Raw genomic sequence first — 16,183 nt, forward strand, 5'->3', positions numbered from 1 at the left:
TCTATGATCCATGGAATATATTAAAGATTAAATTTAAGTACTAATTAATTTTAGATTAGATCTAAATTAATTAGACTTAAATAGGTCCAAAATCCAAGTTAGACTGGGTATAAAAGTTCTAAAGAGTTTAGGATTGACAGTTTTTCAAAATTATTTCGAATCGACTTCGAATCGGATTCGAATCGGACCTGTTTTGGATGAGATATGAGTATTAGACCAATTCAAATCAGATTTGAATAAAGAGTCCTCCTCTCATTGGGTCATGAGAATTATCTATAAATAGAGAGGATCTCTACCTATAGATGAGAGAAGAGAATAGAATAGCAAACTAATCAAATTGAGAGAAGAGAAAAAGAGAGAGAGACAGGTGTGAAAAGAGAGGTCCTTCATCTTCTACATCTCTCCTTTTGTTGCTGCCTCCTCTCCTTAGATGTGGGTCCTTCTTGGGCATCCTACCTACTGGTGTGAGATGTCACATCATCACATCTCATCCCTCAATTGATTGAGTTACGAAGCTAATTGGATTGGAGTTTATCCTACTTTCCTGCGAAGTAGAGGGTCTGCATATCCAGACCTCTATGAAGGTTTATATCAAATAATTTGAGATTTGATCCCTGGTTCTACTATGATTCAGGTAAGAATTTGATCCATAAATAAGTAGAATATTAGAAAAAAATTTTAGATGCAATTTGGACATTCTGGAGGGAAACTGTTCCCTTCCCCTCAATTGATATCAGAGCAGGCCTGAAATATATGCATATAAAATAAAATTTTTTATGATTATTTATAAGAGATATAATTAAAATTTTTTATGTGATATTAAATCTAATTTAAATCTATTTATATAAAATTTTTTATCTAATTTGGTTGGATTAGAGGTGCCTAATCAATGGTTGATTGAGGTTGTTATAAATCTGTTATAACAGAATTTTACTGTTGTTGAATTTTTGATGAAAAATAATATAAATTAAAAATTTATTTTAAATTTATTTTAATAAAATTTTAATTTTATTTTTTTTTTATGAAGTGAGGATTATCTCAGATTTAAATTGGATCCATTTCAACAAATATTTAGATCTGAATCCTATCATAATTCAGCACTGCATGAAAATAGATTTTATCAGAAATTAATTCTTTATGCATTCATATTTGTATCTAATTATTTTTCTATTTGATATCAAATCTAAAATTAATATTTTATAATCAATATAAGATAAGTTTTAGATTTGATTTGATGTATATGATACATCAAATCTAATTGGATTAGATGAAGAACATAATTGATGAGATCAAGGATATATTCATGACATAAAATAGTTTTGTCAATAATTGCATGTTGATGTAATTATATATGAAATTAAATTTTAGATCTTAGTACTCTAGTACTTGGATTGATGAAATCACCAGACCATCCGATCATAAGAGATTGAAGAGATTAATCTCTCTTTTGCCTATTCAATGGATTCTCTTATGACGTGTAGGGGTGTCGTTGTGATCCAGTTTCATGAAAAAAAAAAGTGAATAGATTTTTATGTATTATTTTGATCAAAATATATTTAGATTAGATTTAAAGTAATTTATAATTCATTATAATAGGATAAAATTCAGATATAAAATTATTTTAGATCTGAATTACATGTTACATATAATGTAATTGATATTGATCTAAAAGTTGTCATGATACATGAGATGTATGAATGAAGTTTAGATCATACCTATGTATGTTTAATTGTTAAATATATTATAAAAATTTATTTTTTTGTATTGAAACATATGGTATGCTTCACTTAAAACTCTTATAGAATAGTTCTACAACTGAAACACACGTTTCACACACTTAATTTTGAATTAAGTTTGAATGATCTAGAATTAAGAATTGAAGATCATTAAGACACCACATAATATGATGAGCAAAGGCTTAGCATGAATCAGGTCCTTTTAATGGGTTAGATCTAGGATTAAGAACACATATGGACCAAGTAGAGAAATTGATTAAATCCAATTAAGTGTTGAACTAGAATAGGTCAGTATTCCTCTAAATCAATCTCAATAGTTGAAGTTTGATCAAGTCCATGTGTTTGACCCTAATAAATGGACCATGATCATGGTTCCATGGTTGAGCCCAAATCTTTTGGTGTGCCAAATCAAAACTAATTAACCAGTTGGTGTCTAAGATAAGTTTGACAAATTCGATCAAGTAGCTTTTAATTGGGAGCTATTCATCTAGATGCATCTACAGTGAGTTAAGGGCAGATCCCTCCCATTGATCTCACTTACCTGGCCAACATGGTAGATTATATTTTAATTAGGTCACTAATCGATTCATGCAGACCTATGCCATTAAGGTGAATCAGTGTGACTGATTTAGATATCTTTAGACCAGCTTGTGTTTAATCCTTTATATGACTTGGTGAAATTAGTGGAAGGATTTGCAGCTTGCAGGTTGACTTCTTCTCTTATTCTTAGGTCAATGAAATCAAATTCTCTAAATTATTAGATCCATAAAGTAATAAAGTTATGAGATAACTTGATCATTGCCTCCCATTAAGGTGTGTGATAATGAGTCCAATATTCTAAATAGGCATTGGAGATGCTACACTTCTGGTGTCTATTACATATTAGAATTATCATTCATCATATGATCATCATGATGTACCTTCAGATTAATATTTAGGTTAGCCGAGCCACACTCAAGCCTGGACATCTATTTGTTAGATTCACTTGATGTGTCATGTTAATGGTTAGACCTAATTGGGATTTTCATTGGAGGTGCCACATGCCTGCTGAAGGGATGTCTGGGGCAAAACCCAATGCTAGAAGTTGTTTGGAGAAATAATTGGTTATGAACCTATCCATGGATGTACTAGGGTTGGCCAAGCCACACTCAGACCTGAATGCAGTCCGTGTGGATTCTAGTACCTGCTAAAGAATTAATGTACTTCTTCGAGTTGGAGGTAGAGGCTACCAATTCGCAAAAAAATTATGGAAAATTTTTAGACTAAAGTCTATGTCTTCAGGATTAAAAAAATAGTTCATATACTAATAGGCTAATATTTTCTTCTTTTAGTTATGGCCAACACACTATCTCTCTGTTCGCTATTGGACAGCGACAAGCTCACCGGATCCAACTTTGATAGCTGGTATCGAAAGTTGAAGATCATATTGGAGCATGAGAGGATTTTGTATGTCCTTACGGATCAGGCACCTAAAAAATCTGTAGCCAATGCTCCTCGTGCTATGAGAGATACTTACATGAAGTGGCTCAATGATCGCACAACTGTGCGTTGCATAATGAGGGCAGCTATGAACGATGAACTTAGTCGTAAGTTCGAAGATGCGTAGCCTGAGGAGATAATTCAAATATTGAATGAGTCCTTCAACACCCCTGAGAATGCAGAGAGACATAAAACCTCCTGTGCAGTGTTCAATGCCCGTATGCGAGAGGGAGCTTCAGTCATCGATCATGTATTATACATGATTGTACAGATTGAATGCCTTAGCAAACGTGACTTTCTGTTGCATGAACAGTTAGGCAAGGATGCTATCCTCAATTCACTATCGAAATCCTACCTATCCTTTCTCAGTCATTATAGAATGACGAAGTCTGCAGTAAACTACCATGGTTTGCTAGGGTTACTGTAGACTTTTGAGAAGGATCACCAACTCCAAAAGAAGCCAGTGAATTTAGTGGAAGGTTCATCTACAGGGCGTCGATCCTCTAGGAGAGGAAAGAAGAAAAAAATACAAAATTTCCATGCCACCGATCCTAAGCAGAGCAAATCATCAAAAGTTGATAAGAGTTAGGCAGAGTGCTTCTTCTGTAAGAAGCTGGATCATTAAAAAAGAAATTGTCCTGCTTATATAGCCACACTTGACCCAAACAGGCCTAAGAACAAGAGAAAGAGGCAAGTAGTTACTACATAAGGTATTTATATGATAATACCTTATAATTTTTCTATTTGTGATACTACTACCTGGATATTGATACCAGAAGTCCTATTAATATATGTAATTCATTGCAGGGACTGCAGATAAGTAGAAAATTTTGAGAGGGCGAGCGGTTCCTTAACGTTAGAGATGGAAGCCTTGTTCCAGTTCTGGCTTTGAAAACTTTACAGCTTGTCTTCGAGTCCAGTAATGTCATGTTAGATGATTGTTATTATTATCCCTTCTTTATGATGAATGTCATCTCTGTAGGTCTTTTGGCCAAACTTGGTTATAAGTTTATAATAAAGGATGATTTTTGTGATATCATTATGAATGATACTACAATTATGCGTGGATAATTAAAACATGATATATACATAATATCACGGCCTGTTAGTGTAATGTACACACCTAGTAAATGTCCTAAAATAGATAATGTCAGTGAATCCTACCTTTAGCATTATAGGCTTGGTCATGTGAACAAGTATAGGATTGACAAGTTGATCAAGGAATGTGTCCTTGAGATAGATGATTGTGAATCATTGCCTACTTATGAATCTTGTCTACTTGGTAAGATGACTAAGTCACCTTTTAAAGGAAAAGGTGAAAGAGCCAGTGATGTCCTAGGTCTAATACATACTAATGTATGTGGGCCTACGAACATAAGTGCTAGAGGAGGATACTACTACTTCATTATATTTACAGACGACCTATCGAGGTATGGGTATGTCTATCTTATGAAGCATAAGTCAGAATTATTTGAAATGTTCAAACGATTCTGTGTTGAAGTAGAAAAATAAACTGAAAAGAGTATTAAGATCCTTCGATCAGATCAAGGAGGTGAATACCTCACCAGTGAGTTTCTGATATATCTGGAAGAGAATGAGATTCTCTCACAATGGACCCCTCTTGGAACACCACAACATAATGGTGTATCCGAGAGGAGAAATTGAACCTTGTTAGACATAATCTGATCCATGATAGACTTTTTCAATCTACAAATATCTTTTTGGGGATATGCTCTAGAGATTGCCTGCTATATTTTGAATAAGGTACCCAGCAAATCTATCGATAAAACTCCATATGAGATATAGACTGGGCGTAAGCCGGTGCTCTCACATCTTAGGGTCTGATAGTGTCCAGCTTATGTCAAGCATTTAAAGATAGATAAGCTTGAACCGAAGTTCGATAGATGCTTGTTTGTAGGGTACCCAAAGAAAACTAAAGAGTACTACTTCTTTGCTGCAGAACAAAAGGTGTTTGTCAGCATCCGGGCAGTCTTTTTGGAAAAGGAGTTTCTTGGTGAAGGAGTTAATGCCTGTAAAATTGAACTTGATGAAGTTCATGAGATGGAAGGACCGACACATACAGAATTGGGTTAGATTAGTAAATCGAATCTGGAGCCAGTAGAGGCACCATTAAGGAGATCCGGTAGAGTACCGCATCAGTCGGACAGATACTATGGTTTTCTGATCTGGGATGGTGATCCTATTGAATTTGATGAGAATGATGAGGATCTGATTACCTATATGGAGGCCATGCAAAGGTCCGACTGTCAAAAATGACTTGAGGCCATGAAGTGCGAGATGGAGTCCATGGAGATCAATAGTGTCTGGACACTAGTTGATGCGTTCGAAGGGATAAAACTCATAGGGTGTAAATAAATTTTCCAGAGAAAAAGAAGAGCGGATGGAAAGGTAGAGACCTATAAAGCCTATCTAGTTGCTAGGGTTACCGTCTGTATTATGGTATTGACTATGATGAGATGTTCTCTCTTATGGCAATGCTTTAGTCCATCCAGATTATGCTTGTTGTCACTGCACACTTAGATTATGAGATCTGACAAATGGATGTCAAAATTGCTTTTCTTAATGGAGAGCTGGAAGAAGAGGTGTATATGATACAACCTGAGGGGTTCACATCCACAGATGAGTTGAAAGTATGCAAGCTAAAAAGGTCAATTTATGGACTTAAGCAGGCATCGAGGAGTTGGAACATATATTTTGATAAAGTAATCAAAACGTATGGCTACGTTAGGAATGGAGACGAGCCTTGCATCTACAAATGAGCTTCCAATTCTGTGGTTATTTTTCTTGTGCTGTATGTGGATGATATACTGTTACTAGAAAATGACATCCCGACTTTGCAGAGTGTGAAGCTATGGTTATCATCACAGTTCTCCATGAGACTTAAGAGAAGCATCCTACATCCTAGGGATGAAGATCTATAGGGATAGATCTAGAAGGTTGCTTGGATTGTCCCAATCCACATACATTGATACCTTGTTGAAGCAGTTCAACATAGATAATTCCAAGAAAGGCTACTTTCGATAGGCCATGAAATTACTCTTTTCAAGAAAGATTGTCGATAACTCCTGAGGAGAGAGAGCGCATGAGTAGAATATCATATGTTTCGATAGTGGGATCTATTATGTACGCTATGACATGTATGAGGCCGAATGTGGCCTATTCGCTAAGGGTAGTGAGTAGGTACCAGTCTGATCTGAACGAAAAGTATTGGAAGATTGCAAAAAAATTCTTAAGTATTTGAAAATACTAAGGACCAATGGCTTATCTATGGAGACTCAGATCTGAAACTTATGGGATATACTAATTTCAATTTCCAATCAGATTATGATGACAGCAGAAGCGTGTCAGGCTACGTATTTACTTGAATGGAGGAGCTATTTGTTGAAAAAGTTTCAAGCAATATACTGTGACCAATTCTGTATATGAAGTGAAATACATTGCTGCATCGGATGCTGCAAAGGAAGTGGTGTGGTTGCGAAAGTTCATTATCGAGTTGAGAGTTATACCTTCCATTGATGGTCCTGTCCTACTATATTGTGACAGCTCCAGTACCATAGCTCAGGCGAAAGATCCTAAGTCATACCATCGCACTAAACATGTTCTGCACCGCTATCACCTAGTGCGAGAGATCATGAATCGAGGTGACGTCGAGCTTCAGAAGATCGATGAAAAGGAGAACCTAGCCGACCCCTTCACTAAAGCTCTCAGGATCAAAGAGTTCGATGACTTCAAATGAAAAATAGGTATAAGATACTACCCCAATTGGCTTTAGTCCAAGTGGGAGTTGTTAGGAATTGTGTCCTAAAATCAATCGTGTGACGATTGAGTTCATCTTTGTATATAAATTATTGGTTATTGAATAATAGTTATTCTGATATTTTTCATCACAAAGTGACATCTTCCTTGAACTCTTTACTATGATGAAGTCCTAGAACTATGCTAGTGTACGATAAAGAGAGAATTTATCATATAGTTCTTAAACAAGTTCATGACCAAATGATACATCTGTAGCGAAAATTTAGTACAGGGGCAAAATGATAATTTTAAATCTTTTTCAAAATTACTATTTTACAGCAAAATTATTAATTAATCTCATTAATTAATACTAATTAACCCTACACTAAGATCTAAATATGATACAACAACATGCATTTAAATTTGAAATTCAAATTTGAATTAGTAAACCTTTTACAGTACTGTGTTCAGAACACATCACCTTTTGCGGGTAGTCGATCACCGCAATCTGATCACCGTCGGAGGACTCTGATCGTCACGTCACAGCCACACAAATATTTGGCCTCTGCGGATCGTCCACACGAAGCTCCCGTCTGATCAGCTCCTCACGAATGCTAGTTCGTGATTTCACCCTTTTGATGGCAGATGTTGATCGAACTCCTTCGATCAATGTGTGCTGACTCCTCGGATGCTCTGAATCATTTGCACGATTACTTGAGAGGCTGATGGATCTCTTCCTAAAATTTGGTAGACTCACGAACTCGTGGCACACCAATCTCACTTCCCAAACCCTAGGTAGAAACCCTAGGGTACACACTAGAAACCCTACGCTCAATTTTTTTTCTTTTCTTTCTTTTTCTCTTGAAAGGTTTTGGACCTTCACCTTGCGCACAAACTTTCCTCACACCCCAAAGTTTCTCTCCTAAAATTTCTATGCACGTCCCACCTTTCTCCTCTTTTTAAAACAACATCGAATGTGTCTTATCCGCGTGAGAGGATAAAGATAAGTGGTTGCACATTTGAATTCAAATCAAATTTGAATTCAAATGCAAAATCAACTCATCCCTATCCACTTGTGCATGAGAAGAGAAGGGGCGTGAGTTGATTTGTGCATGGAGAGTTTACACGAGAAACATTTTCTCATGTAAAATATGGGGCGCACAAGATAAGACCATGGCGCATGGATTAGTTGGTTGCTCAATCAAATTCAAACTTTCTTTTGAATTTGAATGGTCAACCAACTTATTTTTATTCAGATATTTGGCACACAAGGGTGGGCATGGGATGGCTTCTGCATGAAGAAAATTCATGAAAGTTGCTTCTCGTGAATTTAAATATGCACAGAAGAAGTGAGGTGGCGCTGGGAGAAAAGTCAAGGTGGTTTGAACCTAATTGAGCCAACCTAATCTAAATAGGTTAAGTACAATTAGAATAAATTAAATCTAACTTAATTAGGCTTAATTAGACTCAATAAAATCCTAATCAAATCAGGAATTAACTAAACCTAACCTCTGATCAAATCAGGGACTAAACCACCTTAGCGATTAGGTCAACATTTAACCTAATCGGGTCAATCCAAACTGAATCCAATTCAATTGGACTTGATCCAAAAATAATTACTCAATCAAATTGAGTTAATTAGCGATCAAATTATTAATTAAATCTCTCATAAATATTGAGTCCAAATCCGATGGGCAATCAGGCATCAGAGACCATCGATATGAAACCCTGATCAAAGAGTTCAAATTTCAAATTCAAAATTTAAAATTTAAAATTTTGACCCCGGTACCCAAAATGTGTGGAACTCATGATCAGAGAATCTTAATTCTCAATCATAGAGTCCCAGACACATAAGACTCATAATCAGCCATCTGATCAGAAAGGAACCACTAATGTGTGTGACCCCGCAGGTTCGAACCTAAGCCGGTAGCACAGGAACCAATTCCTGTACTAATCGAAGTGACCATCTAGCAATGGTACCCGACAATCAGATAGATCGAATAATCACAATCGCAACATTCAGAACCTACGTGAATATGGTTACCGTATATTTCATCCCTTTTGACCCCTGTGTTTAGGACGACTCAGGGTTAAACTGTCAACCCTGATGATATCATCCGAATCGTGCTCAACTCAATTAGTCCTGTGACTCCTCACTAGGACTACCCTGGCCAAGGTTTTGCTAAATTGAAACATGACTGTACACAGCTCCTAAACTAGAGTGGTCAATCCCATCTTGACACACGCACCGACAAGTCAAGTACTTGACTACACCCAGCAGCCTTCCATCATTGAATTAGAAATTCAGGTAGTCCAGTGCCTAAGTATAGTGAGTTGCTTGCAAGTCATCGTGGCGGTCTCAGGTCGGAGGGATATTTATACCCATATCCCATCGGAGCAAATCTTGACAGTAGAAATAGCTCCGAAGTTGATCACGTTCAGTGCAGATGTACCATTACATCTCACCTGTATGCCATAGGAGTGTCTCCACACTCTTTGGTTATGAGGACAACCAACCCATATGGCACACAACGATCTATGCTCGATAAACATTGTCGTCCTTGGTAACAACATATCATTTGGTCGCGAACATGTTTAAGGACTAAGCGATAAATCCTCCTTTGTCGAGTCTAAATAGTCCTAAGGACTTCACCACAACACAGGAGTTCATTAGAAGATGAAATATTTATGATGAAAAAATACCAAAATAACTTTTATTTATTTATAATTCATGTACTAATACAAAAAGAGCACAACCATCAACAGGCTGACGATTGGCTTTGAGACACTATTCCCAACAACATCATTATGGGATGATGACGTTTATCGAGTGAAGATTGTTATGTGCCATATGGGTTGGTTGTTCTCTTAACCAAGGAGTGTGGTGACACTGGTATGGCATACAGGTGAGATGTAAGGATACATCGTCACTAAATAAGTGACTCACCTGCTGAGCATTCTGTTGTTAAGAGCTGCTCGCAAAATATATGGATATAAATATCCTTCAGACTTGAAATCACCATAGTGACTTGCAAGCAACTCACTGTGCTTTGGTTCCAAAATATCTAAATTTTTAATGCAGTGACAGAAGGCTACTAGGTACAGTCAGGTACTTGCGAAGTTTGTGTATGGATCAAGATGGGATTGATCCCTTCAGATTATTAGAGTTGATGTAGCACTGTATTTTAATTTAGTAAAGCCTTGGCTAAGATAATCTATGAGATAGATTTGAAAGGTTAAAATATAATGTGGATGAAGCAATCTCGATTGATAGTTAACTTGAGACCATCTTAGAGCATCCAGGGTCAAAAAGATGAATTATACAATAACCATGAGTATAGGTTCTGAAATATTCATTTACAATAATTCGATCTATTTGGACATCAGGAACCATTGCTAGATAGTATCTCGATTAGTACAGAAATTAGTTCCTGTGCTATCGGCTTAGTGTTTGAACCTATGGAGTCACGCACACAAGTCAGACAAAGTAGAAAAGAATTGATCTATGTTTATATGTCCAATCTGGAAGTACTTGACTTGATTGAACATATAAGCTAACTTGATTGAGAATTGAGTTATGGGTCAAATGGGATTGGAGAGTTGACTATGTCTAGCTAGCACTACACATGAGGTTCAGGTTCAATCACGGGGATGAATAATTTTTATCTATGATCCATGGAACATATGAAAGATTGAATTTAAGTACTAATTAATTTCAGATTAGATCTGAATTAATTAGACTTACATAGGTATAAAATCTAAGTTAGACTTGGTACAAAAGTCCTAAAGAGTTTAGGATTGACAGTCTTTCGAAATTATTTCGAACCAGCTTCAAATCGAATTCGAATCGGACCTATTTTGGATGAGATATGAGTATTCCTACTTGTACTGGAAATATCCACTCATGAAGTATGACCAAAAATTGGTTTGGTAGTTTTTTGGGGTGTCCCAAATGGGTGTGGGAGTGGGTACAAAGTAGATGTCATAAGTGATGACAATTATATCTCATATAGGAGTCCTTCTTTCATGAGTATTGGACTAATTCAAATCAGATTTGAATAAAGAGTCCTCCTCTCATTGGATCATGAGAATCATCTATAAATAGAGAGGGTCTCTACCTATGGATAAGAGAAGAGAATAGAATAGCAAACTAATCAAATTTAGGGAAAAGAAAAAGGGAGAGAGATAGGTGTGTGAAGAGAGAGATCCTTCATCTTCTACATCTCTCTCTTTGTTGCCGCCTCCTCTCCTTGGGTGGGCGTGGATCCTTCTTGGGAATCCTACTTGCTGGTGTGAGATGTCACATCATCACATCTCATCAATTCATCCTGCTTTCTTGCGGCATCTAACATGCATGCGAAGTAGAGAGTCTGCATATCCAGGCCTCCACGAAGGTTTATATCAGATAATTTGGGATTTGATCCTTAATTCCGCTGCAATTCAAGTAAGGATTTGATCCATAAACAAGTAGAATATTAGAAAAAAATTTTACATGCAACCTGGATATTCTGGAGAAAAATGTTCCCTTCCCTTCAGTATCCACTTGGGATCAGCCTAGAACAGCTCTCTATAATCTAAAATTTGATTCTCCAAAATTCAGCCTGCTAAATTTGAACGAAGCCTGGATCATGATCAACACTTGATCTTTTTCCTTGATCTTCTTCTTCTCCTCTTCTCTAGAGTTTCTTCTTGCTATGTGCTGCTACCAAATACTAGAAACCAGTAAGAAAAAGGTACCCAAACTTTTTTGGGCATGGAACTCTTTGGAACGCCCGTCCTAAGGAAAGGGTGTATAGAACACCCAAGAGAAGAGAAAAGGAGAGGAAGAAAGGGCGTGAGGAGAGCCTTTGGGTATGAGGGGCTGCTGATTTTGTTGCTCTAAGGACCTTAGGGAAGGTTCCTTTAAATAGGCATAAGGATTGAATCCTATTCAATCATATAATACAAGTCCTTCTTGCATTAGGATTTCTATTAACTTAAGTTATCCAACATACATTAGGAAGCCCATTAGGCGCCAACTATTGGAGCCCTTGCATCCATAATTAGACACCCTCTTTTACACCCAGGAGACACCCCATATAAAAACCAAAGGCCCTCTAATTAATGAACATGTCCAAATTGATCAAATCAAAGTGGTGCCCCATAATAACTATCAAAGAGATTCATAAGAAACTCACACCCTTAATTTACATGATTCATTACCTTAGACACCCAATAATTAGAGTCTCATGAATCTTATTCATGTAGGTTATTAGTAGATAATTAAGTTATAATTAACTTATCAAATAAGTAATCCTAACTGAAAGAAAAATTGGGTCTAACCATGTGCTAGCAAGGTCACCATGAACCCAATGGATTTTTCTAAACCCAATTGATACTTCATAAGCTCAATTACTTATTTCAGATATGATCCTTTTGTTGTGTGACCTCATAAGTTCAATTCTATCTAGTAGTGAGAGATACAATGACAATGATCTCTATCATTGCATCATTGAAACTTTTTTCAATGGGTCCAAAATTTTACTCTAACTCAATCAAGAATTGTTGATCCAAAACAATCCTAGTGAGCTCTCACAATCCACTAGTGACACCTAGCAGTATATAGTGGCAATCTAGTAGAATTGAAATGAACCTCTAGGTATAGTTAACATGTGATTCAGTCCCTCTATCATGAGTCCCGATTAGATGATAGGTCATGGATAAATCATCAAACCTCAACATCAGTCATATGATAGATTCGATTAGTTCAAATCCAGATGTGATGTCTATGTAAATTTTTTTCCATCAATCACTCTACTGTGACCACAGATTCATGGACTTAGCTTTTTAAATCTCATAGAACTACTCCTCTCTATCATGGTTGATAGATCCTATCTTGATACGCATCCTACTCCTACAATGGACCAACTATTATCAATATCCACTACAAGAGCTCATTGAGACCCATATTTATGTGTCAATCAAACTCCAGTAGCCTCACTGTGAGCAGTAGTACCATCTCAAGTCAAAGGATCAGTCACACTACTATAGCATCGAGACAATCACTGATGATTGAATAAAAATTTAAGTGATCTCTCATATGGTCATGCTCAGTGCTAGTTGTTCTTTAACAACCACCTGCACTTATCATCCTGTGTCTCTACATAGTAGATTAGAGACCCATCTATCTCAAAGGAAGTAATTTATGCGTCAGTCTGTCCAGATCCATCATCATCCTCATGATGATCCTATGATCGGGAGTATTTAGAAATTAAATACATGTCTTTAATTCTCAACACTATGAGAATATGTATTGAAGCTAATTCCATGAACGATTCAGGAACACATCACATTTGAATGAAAAAAAAATTCTTTTTTATTGATCATATCAATATATTAAGTATAAAATTATGTTCTATATTTATTACAATGTGTCAGTCATATTAATTTTTAGGACATACATCTAACAACAACAATATAATTTTAGATCTAAAAATAATTTTTAGATTATATTTCATTGCATGCAATTAATGGCTTATGATCTTGAAACTGTTTCAGTTCTAAACCTAGTTTCATATATCGAATATATGTTATTTCAGATCTAAGTCAAATATGCATCACATACACATTAATTTTAGATCTAAAACTAAATTTACACATATCAAATATATATATAATCAGATCTAAAATAATAATAAAATATTTCAAAAATATTTTTTCAAAAATTGATTCACATCAAACTAGGATAATCTTTACAATATAGAGGGTAAACCCTATATCAAGACAACCTTATATCAGTTTGATGTGAGCTTTTAATCATTCTAATTTTAGATATAAATACAAATTAAACATATGATATATGTTAATTTTCAAATCTAAAAGATTTGATTTAATTATTTTTAAAATAATTTTTTAAAACTGATTAATCTTGTGCTAGGACAAACTTTGCAATATAACGGGTAAACACTATACCAGACAACCTTATATCAGTATAAAATTGATTTTAAATCATTAAAACTTTTAGATCTAATCTAAAAATCAGATCATATGTATTTTCATAACCTGTGGCTCTAAAACCATCGAGAGAAAATCGGATAGGCAGCATGTGTAGATTTCAAAACTTTAAAAACAGACAGCGAAAAACAAAACGGATTAAACCCTTTAAACCCACATGTTAGATACCAGATCTAAATCTACCCAAGCTTAGGAGAAAGTATATATCATCAATCTAAAATTTAAAAAAAAATTATGAGATCAGATCTTATTACCTTTGCATAGGTAGAAATTCACCACTATTGATGATCACAGATTCGTAGAAGGTTGAGCCGCACATATGTCCGACCTCTACGGATATCCATTGGGATCGATCTTGAACTTTTTCTTCTCGTATGAGATTCTTCTTTTCAATAAGAATCTTGACCTTGAAGATTTTAATCAACTCTTTTGATCTTAACTACGAGATCAACTCCTTTGATCTTAACTACGAGATCAACTTCTTGATCTGCAGCCTTCTTCTTCTTCTCCTCGATCTTTGATCTCTAAGTCACTAGAACTTCTTCTAGGTGTGTGGAAGAGAAAGCATCCAACTTTTGGGTGTGGAAAGGAAGAAAATGATGAGAGGAGCCATAGAGATGGAGAGAGGGAGAGTTTTGTTGATAAAAAATTCATCCTATGAAACCCTAGAGATCACCCTTTATATATAGACACTGTCCTGACACATATCAGGAATCCTATCAACTTAAAAAGGTAGATTTGTATCTCATAAGAATCTTCTACCTTTTAAATCTAATTTATGTCAAATAAAATAGATATAAATGATAATTAATCAGCCCTTTTAAGTATGTACAATAGACATCCATAGAATATATGTCAGGTGGTTGGGACGCCAACTCTTGGCGCCCCACAAAGACATCTCTAGCCAAAAGAGATGGGGCATGGACACCACTCTCTCTCCTCAATGCCATGACATATAAGAGGGGGTGGGTCCCTCTAGGATATGGTGTCCAATAATTTTTAAAGAGAAAAAGATGCGCCACACATTCTTTCATCTATTCCACATGCATACTTAGAAATAATTAGGAGATAAAGAAGAGATAATGTTAGTATAATTATGCCAACTAATTGACTTAATCAAATCTTCTTGGGATCACAATTAAGAGCCCAATTAAAACTAAATAAATTTAGGTTAGGTTCAAGGCTATGAACTTGATCAAATCAAAGTTTCGAGAAGAATTGGTTTAACCATATGCTAGCATGGTTCTCATAAGTCTAATAGGATTTCAATAAACCCTAACCCAATTGAAACTTCATAAGCTCAATTGGTAAATTCGAGATTAAATCTCTTAATGTGTGACCCCATAGGTTCTATTCTATCCGGTAGTGAGATATATTATGATATCTATCATAATATTATCGAAACTCTTTTCGATGGATTGAAACATTTTTAATTTTATTCTTTGAGGGCCATCGATCATCAAGATGATATTCGATGAGTCTCACAATCTATCAGTGACACCTAGCAGTATATAGTGGTAACCCAATAGAATGAAAGTATGAACCTCTTGGTGTAGTTATCGTATGATTCAGTCCTTCTATCATGAATCCGGACTTAACGGAGGTCATGGAGAGCTCGTTAGACTCCTTCGTCAGTCACATGCTAGATTGGCTCGACTCGAGTTCATTTGTGAATCTCATAAATTTTTTTTTCGATATTCATATTGCTTTGGCTAAAGATTTTCTGAACTCAGTCTCATAAATTGCATAGGACTTCTCCTTTCCTACTAAGGTCGATAGATCCCATCTAGGTACATCCTACTCCAAACAGTGAACCTGAACCTACTGAAGCCAACATACACAGTAAAAACCCAAATGGCTAGGGATCAAGGGAACATGCAGTCAAACTCAGTAGCCTCACTGTGAATAGCCAATGACATCGTAGGTCAAAGAACCACTCACACCACTGCAACATCGAGAAGACTTCTGATGAGTGAGTAGACATCCATGTGGTTCTCATATTGATCACTCTCAGTGTAAATTATTCTCTAACAACTATCTGTACCTTATCTCAGTGTCTCTACACCATAGATCTGAGATTCATCTACCCACAAGGGAGGTGAACCATGCACCGATCTCAAATAGATTGATCACTATCCTCCGTGACAATCTTTTGATCAGGAGCATTTTAAAATAACTATAAGAATTTAATCCTGCAGTCACTCTCTAATTTTTCTCAC

Source organism: Elaeis guineensis, chromosome 9 (genome assembly GCF_000442705.2).
Source record: "Elaeis guineensis isolate ETL-2024a chromosome 9, EG11, whole genome shotgun sequence".
Taxonomy (NCBI): Eukaryota; Viridiplantae; Streptophyta; class Magnoliopsida; order Arecales; family Arecaceae; genus Elaeis; species Elaeis guineensis.